Source organism: Haematobia irritans, chromosome 2 (assembly GCF_050003625.1).
Source record: "Haematobia irritans isolate KBUSLIRL chromosome 2, ASM5000362v1, whole genome shotgun sequence".
Classification (NCBI taxonomy): Eukaryota; Metazoa; Arthropoda; class Insecta; order Diptera; family Muscidae; genus Haematobia; species Haematobia irritans.
This window is the reverse complement of record NC_134398.1, coordinates 153,651,030-153,663,544: the sequence shown is the minus strand read 5'-3', so window position 1 is coordinate 153,663,544 and position 12,515 is coordinate 153,651,030.

The window sequence follows — 12,515 nt, the reverse complement described above, 5'->3', positions numbered from 1 at the left end:
TTCTTTAAAAGCCATTAAAGCATAGAGCTCTACACTTCGCAGTAAGAAACAAGTAGGGGAAGTTTAAAGTCGGGCGGGACCGCCTGCCTATATTATACAATATAATTTGAAGTTCTTCAAATTTGTGTTGAACTATCTATAAAGACTTATATTGTCCTACATATATATTTAAATCTGAACCTATATAACATTTTTTATCCTCCACCATAGGATGGGGATATATTAACTATGCCATTCGGTTAACATATCGCAATATTGGCCTCTTTCAAATTTTTATACCCTCCACCATAGGATGGAGGGTATATTAATTTTGTCCCACATATATAGTTAAATCTGAACCGATTTGGATAACATTTTTTATCCTCCACCATGGGGTATATTAACTTTGGCATTCCGTTAACATATCGCAATATTGGTCTCTTTCATATTTTATACCCTCCACCATTGGATGAGTGGTATATTAATTTTGTCATTCCGTTTATAGCACATCGAAATACTGGTCTCAGACACCATAAATTATATATATTTTGGGTCGTGGTGAATGTCTGAGTCGATCTAGTGATGTCCGTCCGTCCGTCTGTTGAAATGACACTAACTTCCGAACGAAACAAGCTATCGACTTGAAACTTGGCACAAGTACTGGTTATTGATGTAGGTCGGATGGCATGGCAAATGGGTTATATCGAACCATCTTTTCGTATAGCACCCATATAAACGTACCCCCAAAATTGACTTGCAGAGGTTCTAGGTGGAGCAAATTTTGTCAGATCCGGTTGAAATTTGGTAAGTGGTTTTAATATATGAATTTTAATAATCAGGCAAATTGGTTCATATCAGTCTATAATTATACATAGCCCACATATAAACCGATACCCAGATTTAATTTGTGGAACCCCTGGAAGAAGCACATTTCATCCGATCCGGTTGAAACTTGGTACATGGTGTTATTATACGGCTTCTAACAACCATGAAAATATTGGTTTATATCGGTCGATAATTATATATAGCTTTTATATAAACCGATCCACATATTTTGGCTTGTAGAGCTTCCTCAAAGCCAATTTTCAACCGATCTGGTATAAATTAGACATATGGTGTTTAACAGCCCTGTAAAAATTGGTTCATATTGGTACATAATTATATATAGCCCCCTTATAACCGATCCCCAAATTAGATTTTCGTTGCCACATGGAGGTGAAATTTTCATCCGATCTAGTTGAAAATTGGTATGCGATATAAATATATGGCCTCTATTAACCATGCAAAAATTTATCCATATCGGCTGTATATATCCCTCTTATAAACCGATCCCCAAATTTGATTTTCGTAGCCACATGTAGATGAAAATGTCATCCAATCCAGTTTTAATTGAATGCGTGATGTTAATCTATGGCCTCTAACAACCATGCAAAAAAAAAATAATCAAAATCGGCTCCATATAGACATGTTTCTAGATTTTATTTTTCTAATAACAGTACTAAAATTGGTTCATAATTATTTATAGTCCGATCAAGAACTTAATTGTTTTATGAAAGTAATTAGTAGAGCTTTCTATGCAATCCATGGCGGAGGGTACATAAGATTCGACCTGAATGAACTTACGGCCATATATACTTGTTTTTGTTTCAACCTTAAGATTTAATATTATGAATTCAAATTCATGAATTCGAATCACACTAGATCGTGGCACAACTATTTGTGCCACGTTTCAAGTCGATAGCTTGTTTTGTTCGGAAATTATCGTGATTTCAACAGACGGACAGACATGCGTAGATCGGCTCAGAATTTCACCACGACCCAGAATATATATACTTTATGGGGTCTTAGAGCAATATTTCGATTTGTTACAAACGGAAAGACAATGTTAATATACTCCCCATCCTATGGTGGAGGGTATAAAAATCATGAACGTTAAAAGCAAGCTCAGGTACAAGAGCTCATTTTTATCAACAATTGTTAATTGGAAAAGTCTAAATACAGGTCGAATATAATAAAAAAACATTCATAATATAATGTGGAAAAATAATTTGTAAGAATTTTTTAATCCTGTACACTAACATTGATGAACCCTAATTTTCGCGTTTTCGCTTTTACACCAAATTTACATTACAAATTAATTTGAATGGATCCACGAATGGATCAATAGCATACTGTGCAAGATTAACATATGCTAATATAATCTACCCTACTAGATTTTAGATTTTAACTATATAACCTTATTAAGTTAAAACAAAACAAAAAAAAAACAAGTATATACGGCCGTAAGTTCGGCCAGGCCGAATCTTATGTACCCTCCACCATGGACTGCGTAGAAACTTCTACTAAAGACGGTCATCCACAATTAGAGTGGAGTAGACAAAATAAACGTCGATTAAATAAATACATATTCAGTTATTGACCGGTATATATAGGGAAGAAATATTTACGAACCGATATGAATTTTGGGCGGTAATTATAGAGCCAGAATTGAAATATGGGGGTCGGTTTATATGGGGGCTATGTACAAATATGAACACGAGTCTACCAAAAATGGCACATTTTTTACTGTTTGGTAGACTGGTATAATTCCTGATGTTTTGGAAGATTTTTCACAATAGTCCTCTACAACTACGAGATGCTTCATAAATTTTCTATAGAAATAACATTTTGACAAAATGTTCTATAGAAATATAAAATTTTGACAAAATTTTCTATGGCAATAAAATTTTGGTAGATTATTTTTGGCTCGAGTGGAAATCGTGATTTTTCTATGATTGTGGATCGGTATATTTGGGGGCTACATATAATATAGATCGATACGGACCAACTTTGGCATGGTTGTTATCGGCCATACACTAGCGAAATGTACCAAAATTCAACCGGATCGGATGAATTTTGCTCCTTCAAGAGGCTCCGGAGGTCAAATATGGGGATGGGTTTATATGGGGGCTATATATAATTATGAACCGATATAGACCAATTTTTAAATGGTTGTTAGAGACCATGTACTACCACCACGTACTAATTTTCAACCGAATCGGATGAATTTTGCTCCTCCAAGAGGCTCCGGAGGTCAAATATGGGGATCGGTTTATATAAGGGCTATATATAATTATGGACCGACGTGGGCCAATTTTTGCATGGTTGTTAAAGACCACATACTAACACCATGTACCAAATTTCAGCTGGATCGGATGAAATTTGTTTCTCTTAGAGGGTCTGCAAGCCAAATTTGGGGGTTCCTTTTATATGGTGGCTATACGTAAAAGTGGACCGATATAGACCACTTTTTTCATAGTTATTAAATACCATGCACAAACACCATGTACCAAATTTCAGCCAGATCGGATGAAATATGCTTCTCTTAGTGGCTCCCCAAACAAAATTTCGGGGCCCGTTTATATGGGGGCCCATTAGCGTAGCTAGACAATTTTCCTAGGGGGGCTATATCCCCCCTAGCTAAAAATTTATAGACTGAACTTATAGGTTCAATTAATGTTTTATTTCATAAAATTGAATAAAAAATTAGACATCAAAATAACACGACAATTAATTTATAATAAAGCAACTAAAAGTAGTTCTACACTTTTCCCGGCAAAACAATTGTGAGTTGTTCTAAAGGCACAACTTTAAAAGTACTTCCAAAAATGTCCTCAATTATTTTAACTACACAGGGAGCTAATCACGGCATTCGATATCGAGAACTTTTGATCGAAATCTAAATTTTTCGGATCACGGGAGTCGATATCGAGTATTTTGGATCGACAATTTTTTCGATTGGTAATTTGCAATCGTAAAACATTTTCACTTGTTTTTTACATTGTTTTCGCCATATATTAATAGTAAATATATTAGTTTTAGTTCGAATTGTTGCTAATTTGTAGTAAATTTACATGTAATGAACATATTTTGAATATTTAGGACTAATGCAACTCCAATAAAAGTTAATCAAAAATTGGTCATAGTCGAGTTCGGGAGCGAGCATCCTAGCTTGGCAAAGAACCATATATAAAGTGCATATGCTAGATCGATATCCAAGAGATTATGATCAACCAAATGCCGTATCTTTCCGTGACAACATAACGCTTCTGGACCACCTTGTAAGAATAGTGAATTATGAAGGCAGACAATTGTAAAGTGATCGAATTGACGTTGACATGCCACCATGTGATGGACGATTTCGTCAGCCGAAATCGTCTATTGAGCCTGCAAAAGGTGACTTTCTAACAGTGCACACCATTTCAAACCCATGTACTTACACCAATAACAATGTGCACTTTTATTCCTTATTTGTCGCCGAATTATTCTATATTCATCTCATTCTCCAATTAGGAAGGAATTCGGAGGAATGTATGGGTCCATAAGATATAATGCAATACAACTTACTTTTTACTTTGAAACCTCCACAAACATGGTTTTTTTTCTACATTCTATTTTGTGACGCTAACTTAATTTTGTCATTCCATTTTGTTCTGCTTCGTTTTTTGCTGTTGGCAACGCTTAAGAAATTGCATCAAATTTCGATCGAAACCCCTGATCCAAACTTTTAATCGTATCGACAATTTTTTCGATACGATTATGAATTCGATATCGAATGCCGTGATTAGCCTCCAGGACGTTTTTTTACTTCATTTTTTTTTTTTCATATTTTAATGTGTAATTTTTGTTTTCTTTTTTTTCAAATAGTTTAAAAGAAGAGTACGAATAAATAAATTGGTACAAATTATTCAAATTTTGGCACAAAACTGCTAAATCTATTATAGAAAAATCGATAATTGTGGAAATTATTCGAGGAAAAACGTTTTAAACAAGCGTCAGAATGCATTAAAAATCATAAAAACAATATAAAAATTATTTATTTGGGAAAATATCACAAAATTTTTGAATTCACATTGAAAACACTGAATCTCATCTTAAGAAGTGATGCAAATTCATTGCAACGTCTGTTGAAACGGTGGACATTTGTTCTATGACAAGCTCATATTACATTCATTGCTTCTCCGCCAATTTTGCACCATTTTCACTACTTTTTTGGCAACGCTTTTTCGCAGCATTATTAAGATATTAATTTATGTAAGAATAGTTTTAATATCAATTACTATTTTTTTAATTAAATTAAACTAAATCATAAGTTCAACCACAGCTTTATTTCATAAATATCTGACTTCAAACATTGCCATCGGCAACTGCTACCACAACCCAAGTTATTCGATTGTTAATGAGTCTTTAGCGGAACTTTGTGCGATTGTATATTCTTGTTTAATTTTTATAAAAATTAAAAAAACTATTGACATTTATTGAAAAATGGAAAATCATAAATAGAGTTTCAAATTCTGGGGGGGGCTAAAATTTTTCTGGGGGGGGTCTAAGCCCCCTCCCCAGAGGCCTTCCTACGCTTATGATGGGGGCTATACGTAAAAGTGAACCGATATGGCCCATTTGCAATACCATCCGACCTACATCAATAACAACTACTTGTGCCAAGTTTCAAGTCGATAGCTTCTTTCGTTCGGAATTTAGCGTGATTTCAACAGACGGGCGGACGGACGGACATGCTTAGATCGACTCAGAAATTCACCACGATCCAGAATATATATACTTTATGGGGTCTTAGAGCAATATTTCGATGTGTTACAAACGGAATGATAAAGTTAATATACCCATCATCCTATGGTGGAGGGTATAAAAAACATTCTTAAAACTGAATAAGTTACACCCTTAAATATATTGTACTCCTGTTCATCAAAGTCAATTGCTCACTATATTTCATTTTTCATTATTTCCAATTACAGGATGCCAATGCCTGACAAGCATTAAGCAGAAGAAACACCAACATCCAATAAAACCACATTCGTTCTATTAACTGCCTCATTTAATTCAACTGGGTGGGATGTCCAATCAATGACTATCCCCATATATAGAGTGAACGAAAGACAAACAACCAGAAAATCAACTTCTGAGTGACAGGACGGTTAATCAGTGATGATCAACAAGAAACGAGGAAACAGTACTTGGCGACTTGTTCAGTTGTGTGGTTCAATATTTGACAATTAACCAAATTCCACGAAGTCCACTGGAATTTCTGGGTGATGTGATGATTGGATGGATCGGACAAGTAGAAATATTTAATTAAGAAAGGCCACTTCACGAGAGATAATTCTTCAATTCATGGTAAGCTTGGAACAAACAACTTTACTAATTAGTCTCCCTCCAAGGGTAGATGAAATTTCGTAAAAAGAATAATTGCAAATTTTCATCGAACAAATATACATCGAGTAGTTGGAATATGGTAATCGGATTATAGTGAAAATAATCGAAATAATAGGATAATGTGGAATATATAAAATATTTTTTGGTCTTCTCAAAAAAACAAAAAATGTAAGAAAAGTCTTAAGTTGGAAGGGGACGACTATATTATACCCTTCACCACATTGAAGGCTGCACACAAGAAAACATGAACAGACAAACGAACAAATTGGAAATTCTTCCATAAATATTTCTCTTTAAACGCACGTTGCTCAATTAAATGTTGCAATAAGGAATGCAAAACCACCCAGCAAAAAAAGCGTCGCCATACAAGTAATGAAAATGTTCTTTTTGGATCCGGAAGTGGCGCAAAATTGACGCAGAAGCGATGAATATAACATGGACTTGTCATAGGACGGAAGTCCTCCATTTCAACAGCCGTTGCGCTGAATTAGCATCACTTCTTTAGGTGTGATCCGAATTCAATGTTTTGGATGTAAATTAAAAAATTCTGTGATATTTTGTCAAATAAATAATTTTTATAATTTTTTATAATTTTTAATGGATTCTAACGCATCTCGAAAAAGTTTGACCTTAAATATTTTCAAAAATTCACAATTTTTTCAGATTGGATTTAGCATTTTTTTCGACAAAATTTAAATAATTTGTACCATTTTATGAATTCTTACTCTGTTTTTAACCTATTTGAAATAAAAAAAGTTAAAATTATCCATTAAAAGTATGAAAAAACCAAGTTATAAAAAATTGAATTAAAAGAATTTCCTGGGTAGTTAAAATGAAGAACATCATTGGGAGTGCATCTTCTGGAAGTGCTTTTAAAGTTGTGCCTTTGGAAGAACTTCCAAAATTTTTTGCTGGGCAATAAAAAAGTAAAAAAAATATTGGTGTTAAATTCAAAATTTCACCCCCGTGAATATTTAAACATCCACCAGTTGAATTTTTTCCTTCCATTGTAATACTTTTGTATAAGTTAGTAGTATACTAACTTTGTCCTTCTGTTTGGGAAAACATGGAAATATTGTACTCGAACCCATTCTAACTAACTCTATCATTCCCTTTGTAACACGTCGAATAATCTGTTTCAAAATATATACATATATACTGGGTCATTGTAAAATTCTGAGTCGATCTAACGATGTCCGCCCGTATGTTGAAATCACGCCAAATTCCGAATGAAACAAACTCTCGAATTGAAACTTGGTACAAATAGTTGCTATTTGACTTGCGGAACCTCTTGGAAGAGCAAATTTTATCGATCCGATTGAAGTTAACATACGCCCTCTAACAATTATATCGGTCAATAATTATACGAGGATTGCGACTTATATTTCAGGATTACAGAACAAATACAAATAAATATTAATAATCGAAAATCAATTTACTGTTTTTCAAAATGTTCCCCAGTAAGATCCATACACTTTTATATACGTGTGAAACAATTGTCTAAGCACTTTTGCCACTTTGCTTGAGTTATCTTAAAAAAATGCGTTCTGAACACATCAAAAGCTTCTGCAGGTGTCGAAAAACGTTGAATTCTCATTTTATTTTTTATGTGTGAGAATAAAAAGAAGTTATGTGGTGCCAAGTCCCAACGCGAAAGACCCACCAAATCGTTGTTTTGAGTGCTCAAAAATGCAGTTTTTACGCTGATGTGTGAGAAATCGAATTGTCGTTGTGAAGAGCGATCTGTATTTTATGGTTGCTTTTCCTAATTTCTTGGAAGATAATTGGCAAAATAATGGTTGTTTATCACTCTGAGTTGAGTGTTCTGCGTTGTTCTAGTGGTATGATTGCGAAATGTCCAGTTTTTCGAAAAATCAACACTATTGTCAGATTAGGGGATTTTTTTCTCGTGGTTGGGGATATTTTTTTTTACTTTGGCGATCTGGGGATTTGGATGGGGATAACGTGGTGTTTTTGGGGATTTTTCTGGGGATATTTCCACCTTCAATCACATAGTATTTTAATTTGTTATAGAAAGTGCAAAAGCGAAGTACAATAAGGCTTATGGGCTAAACAGCGTTCCGCTTTACCATCGCAGCTTCATATTTATGTAACACATTTTTAAGAAAGCCCAACTTCCATTAATACTTGGGGTTCTATATCTGTCCGATCATACACAATTCTTATTAAGTACCATGAAAATTTTCTTGTAGTTTCATTTTGCTTTCATTTCGTTTGTTCCTGCGGTCGGTCATCAGAAAGTAACAATTTAAAATGGGAATAACGTAATCGTAAAACGTAATTTTAATCTAAATGTTTTCAATACAATATAAAATTCGATAATATAAGATTGTTTTTCTTTTTTATAGAAATTTAAATTTACATATATACAATTATTATATGAATTTTCCTTTGGAGATTTTTCATGGGGAAAAATATTTCAGTTGGGGATTTTTTGGGGATATAATTTCGAAATTTGTGGAAATCTCTCGAAAAAATCGGGCAACCGTGAAAAACAGGCGATCATTTTTTCGAAAAAGCTTCGTGCTCGAGCAATTTTTGTTAGGCAGGGGTCATCTTGAAACACTCATACTGCCAACTGCTGTTTACTTTCGGGATTATTCACGTTTCATCATCTGTCACGATGGCATAGTGTTTCGAAGCACCGTGATTATATTTTTGGAGCATTTCTTTCGACCAATCGTCTCGAGACTTTTTGTGGAATCCAACCAGACAAACAATTTTTTTTGACGCTCAAATTTTCATCCAACGTTGGAGATTATTTTCATGGGCCCATTTTCATAACGTCAAGTTCATCGAAACAAGTTGCAAAGCATATCCGCACGATTTAATTCCATTTTTTGGGCGAGATGAATTTTTTAAATTGCTGTAACCAACACAAATAACACTCGTATGTCAAAATGTTCTGAGTACATATAACCTTTGAAATGTCAAGCCCTTGCGATAGAACTGTCATTTGGCAGATTACTAAAGTAAGGTTGCCCAATGCCTACGTTGTTCCTCTTGGAGGAACAAATTTCATCCTATATGGTTGAGCTTGGTCTTTTTTCGACTTAAAAATCATAAAAATGACAATGAAATATTATTTTATAAAAATCTTGGAATCCGAGAAATTTACCTTTTATACCCTCCACCATAGGGAGGGTCATTCCGTTTGTAACACATCGAAATATTGCTCTAAGACCCCATAAAGTATATATTCTGGGTCGTGGTGAAATTCTGTTATGGATGTAGGTCGGATGGTATTAAAAATGGGTCATATCGGTCCACTTTTACGTATAGCCCCCATATAAACGGACCCCCAAACTTGGCTTGCAGACCCTCTAAGAGAAGAAAATTTCATCTGATCCAGCTGAAATTTTAAACATGGTGTTAGGTTAGGTTAGGTTAGGTTAGGTTAGGATAGGTGGCAGCCCGATGTATCAGGCTCACTTAGACTATTCAGTCCATTGTGATACCACATTGGTGAACTTCTCTCTTATCACTGAGTGCTGCCCGATTCCATGTTAAGCTCAATGACAAGGGACCTCCTTTTTATAGCCGAATCCGAACGGCGTTCCACATTGCAGTGAAACCACTTAGAGAAGCTTTAAAACCCTCAGAAATGTCACCAGCATTACTAAGGTGGAATAATCCACCGCTGAAAAACTTTTTGGTGTTCGGTCGAAGCAGGAATCGAACCAACGACCTTGTGTATGCAAGGCGGGCATGCTAACCATTGCACCACGGTGGCTCACTACATGGTGTTAGTATGTGGTTTTTAACAACCATGCAAAAATTGGTCCTTATCGGTCCATAATTATATATAGCCCCCATATAAACCGATCCCCAGATTTGGCTTGCGGAGCCTCTAAGAGAAGAAAAGTTCATCCAATCCGGCTGAAATTTGGTACATGGCGTTAGTATATGGTCTCTAATGACCATGCAAAAATTGGTCCACATCGGTGCATAATTATATATAGCCCCCATATAAACCGATCACCAGATTTGACCTCCAGAGCCTCTCGGAAGACCAAAATTCATCTGATTCAGTTGATATTTAATACGTGGTGTTAATATATGGCCTCAAACGCCCATGCAAAAATTGGTCGAAATCGGTCCATAATTATATATAGGCCCCATAGAAACCGATCCCCAGATTTGACCTCCGGTGCCTTTTGGAGAAGCAAAATTCATCCGATCTGGTTGAAATTTGGTACGTGGTTGTAGTATATGATATTTAACAACAATGCCAAAAGTGGTCCATATCAGTCCATAATTATATATAGCCCCATATAAACCGATCCCGAGATTTGGTTTTGGAGCCTCTTGGTACATTGTTCTAGTATATGGCCTTTAACAACCATGCCTAACTAGTTCCATATCGGTCTATAGTTATATATAGCCCTCAGATAAATCGATCCCCATATATCAATTCTGGCTCCCTACGTACCGTGCAAAAGTCCATATCGATTCGTAATTATTTCTAGACTTACCTACACATACCTTTTTTGTCTAATATATACCACGTATGGACTAACTCACAATTTAGAAAACGATTTAAGATACCACAACCCAAGTAATTCGATTCTGGATTACAGTCTTTCGTAGAAGTGTCTACGCTATCCATGGTGGAGGGTAAATAAGATTCGGCCTGGCCGAACTTACGGCCATATATACTTGTTATGTTTTTCGTATTTGGTTGCATATTTCAATGGATTACTAACATAATGTCATACTCATTCTTTGACTGCTAACGTTGACTAACTTGGTTTTGAAGCCAATAATACCAAAAACACCTTATATTTTTAATCTCTTAATATTTCCAGAGCATATTTTTTCTATATATATTTTTATGCGTATATAATATTAATTAGCTTTCTGTACCAAAAAAAAAACATATTAAGAAGCAATAATGTCCTCCTCAAAATTCCTTGATCATCAAAAACTCTCTTCAATTTAATTGGGTGTGGGTTCTATGGCTTTTAATTAATTTTCAAATCGTTCTATATGCTACACACATACACCCACACTACTCACACAACGAATTTCGAACACTCCTCCTGATGTTGTAATGACAGGCACGCAGGTCTAGAGTTAATTAAATAATGTTCATTAAATGCCCTACTAATAGAATGATTGAGGTTTCGACAAAAGCAAAAACAAAAATGCCACCATAGCATCATCAGTGTGGTAGATAGAGTTACCGTTTAGAAGCAAAAAAGAAGTTCATTGAATATAACGATGATGAAGATTCGGCACTTACACCTGATGCATACAAATTGGCTTGGATGTTGTTGCTCTGTGTGTATTTTCCAATGTAGTCAATTTTCCAAGAAATTCATCAAAATGCTGTAAAACAACATCTCCCTTGACTCATCGTAAGGATGGTTAGGAAGGTAAGGAATATTGGCCGAGTGGTGGTGAGGCCTTCGCATAAAAATAGACTGAGTAGGATTTTAATAAAAGTAAGGTTAAGGGTTAAAAGTAATTGTAGACGGTCCTACACCCAGAAAAGGAATTAATCACAATCAAAATTTTTGCCACAAAAAATTTGTTTCCTCACCAACCATAAAATTTTTGTCGAAATCAGATACTTAATATCCATAAAATGACATGATTGCGACAAATATGTTGTATGTTCCCCGTCTAAACATAACATTTTGCTCTAGGGGAGTAAAAAATAAAATATTTTTACGAACTACCGAGTTCTTCTTAGACTTATTTATCTACAACAAAGTAGATCGCCATATTTTTCATTTTTTATACCCTCCACCATAGGATGGGGGTATATTAACTTTGTCATTCCGTTTGTAACACATCGAAATATTGCTATAAGACCCCATAAAGTATATATATTCTGGGTCGTGGTGAAATTCTGAGTCGATCTGAGCATGTCCGTCCTTCTGTTGAAATCACGCTAACTTCCAAACTTAACAAGCTATCGACTTGAAACTTGGCACAAGTAGTTGCTATTGACGTGGGTCGGATGGTATTGCAAATGGGCCATATTGGTCCACTTTTACGTATAGCCCCCATATAAACGGACCCCTAAATTTGGCTTGCGAGGACTCTAAGAGAAGCAAATTTCATCCGATCCGGCTGAAATTTGGTACATGGTGTCAACATATATTCTGTAATAACCATGCAAAAATTGGTACACATCGATCCATAATTATAAATAGCCCCCATATAAACCGATCACCCGATTTGGCTTGCGGAGCCTCTAAGAGAAGCAAATTTCATCCGATCCGGCTGAAATTTGGTACATGGTGTAAGTATATGGTCTATAATAACTATGCAAAAATTGGTCCACATCGGTTCAC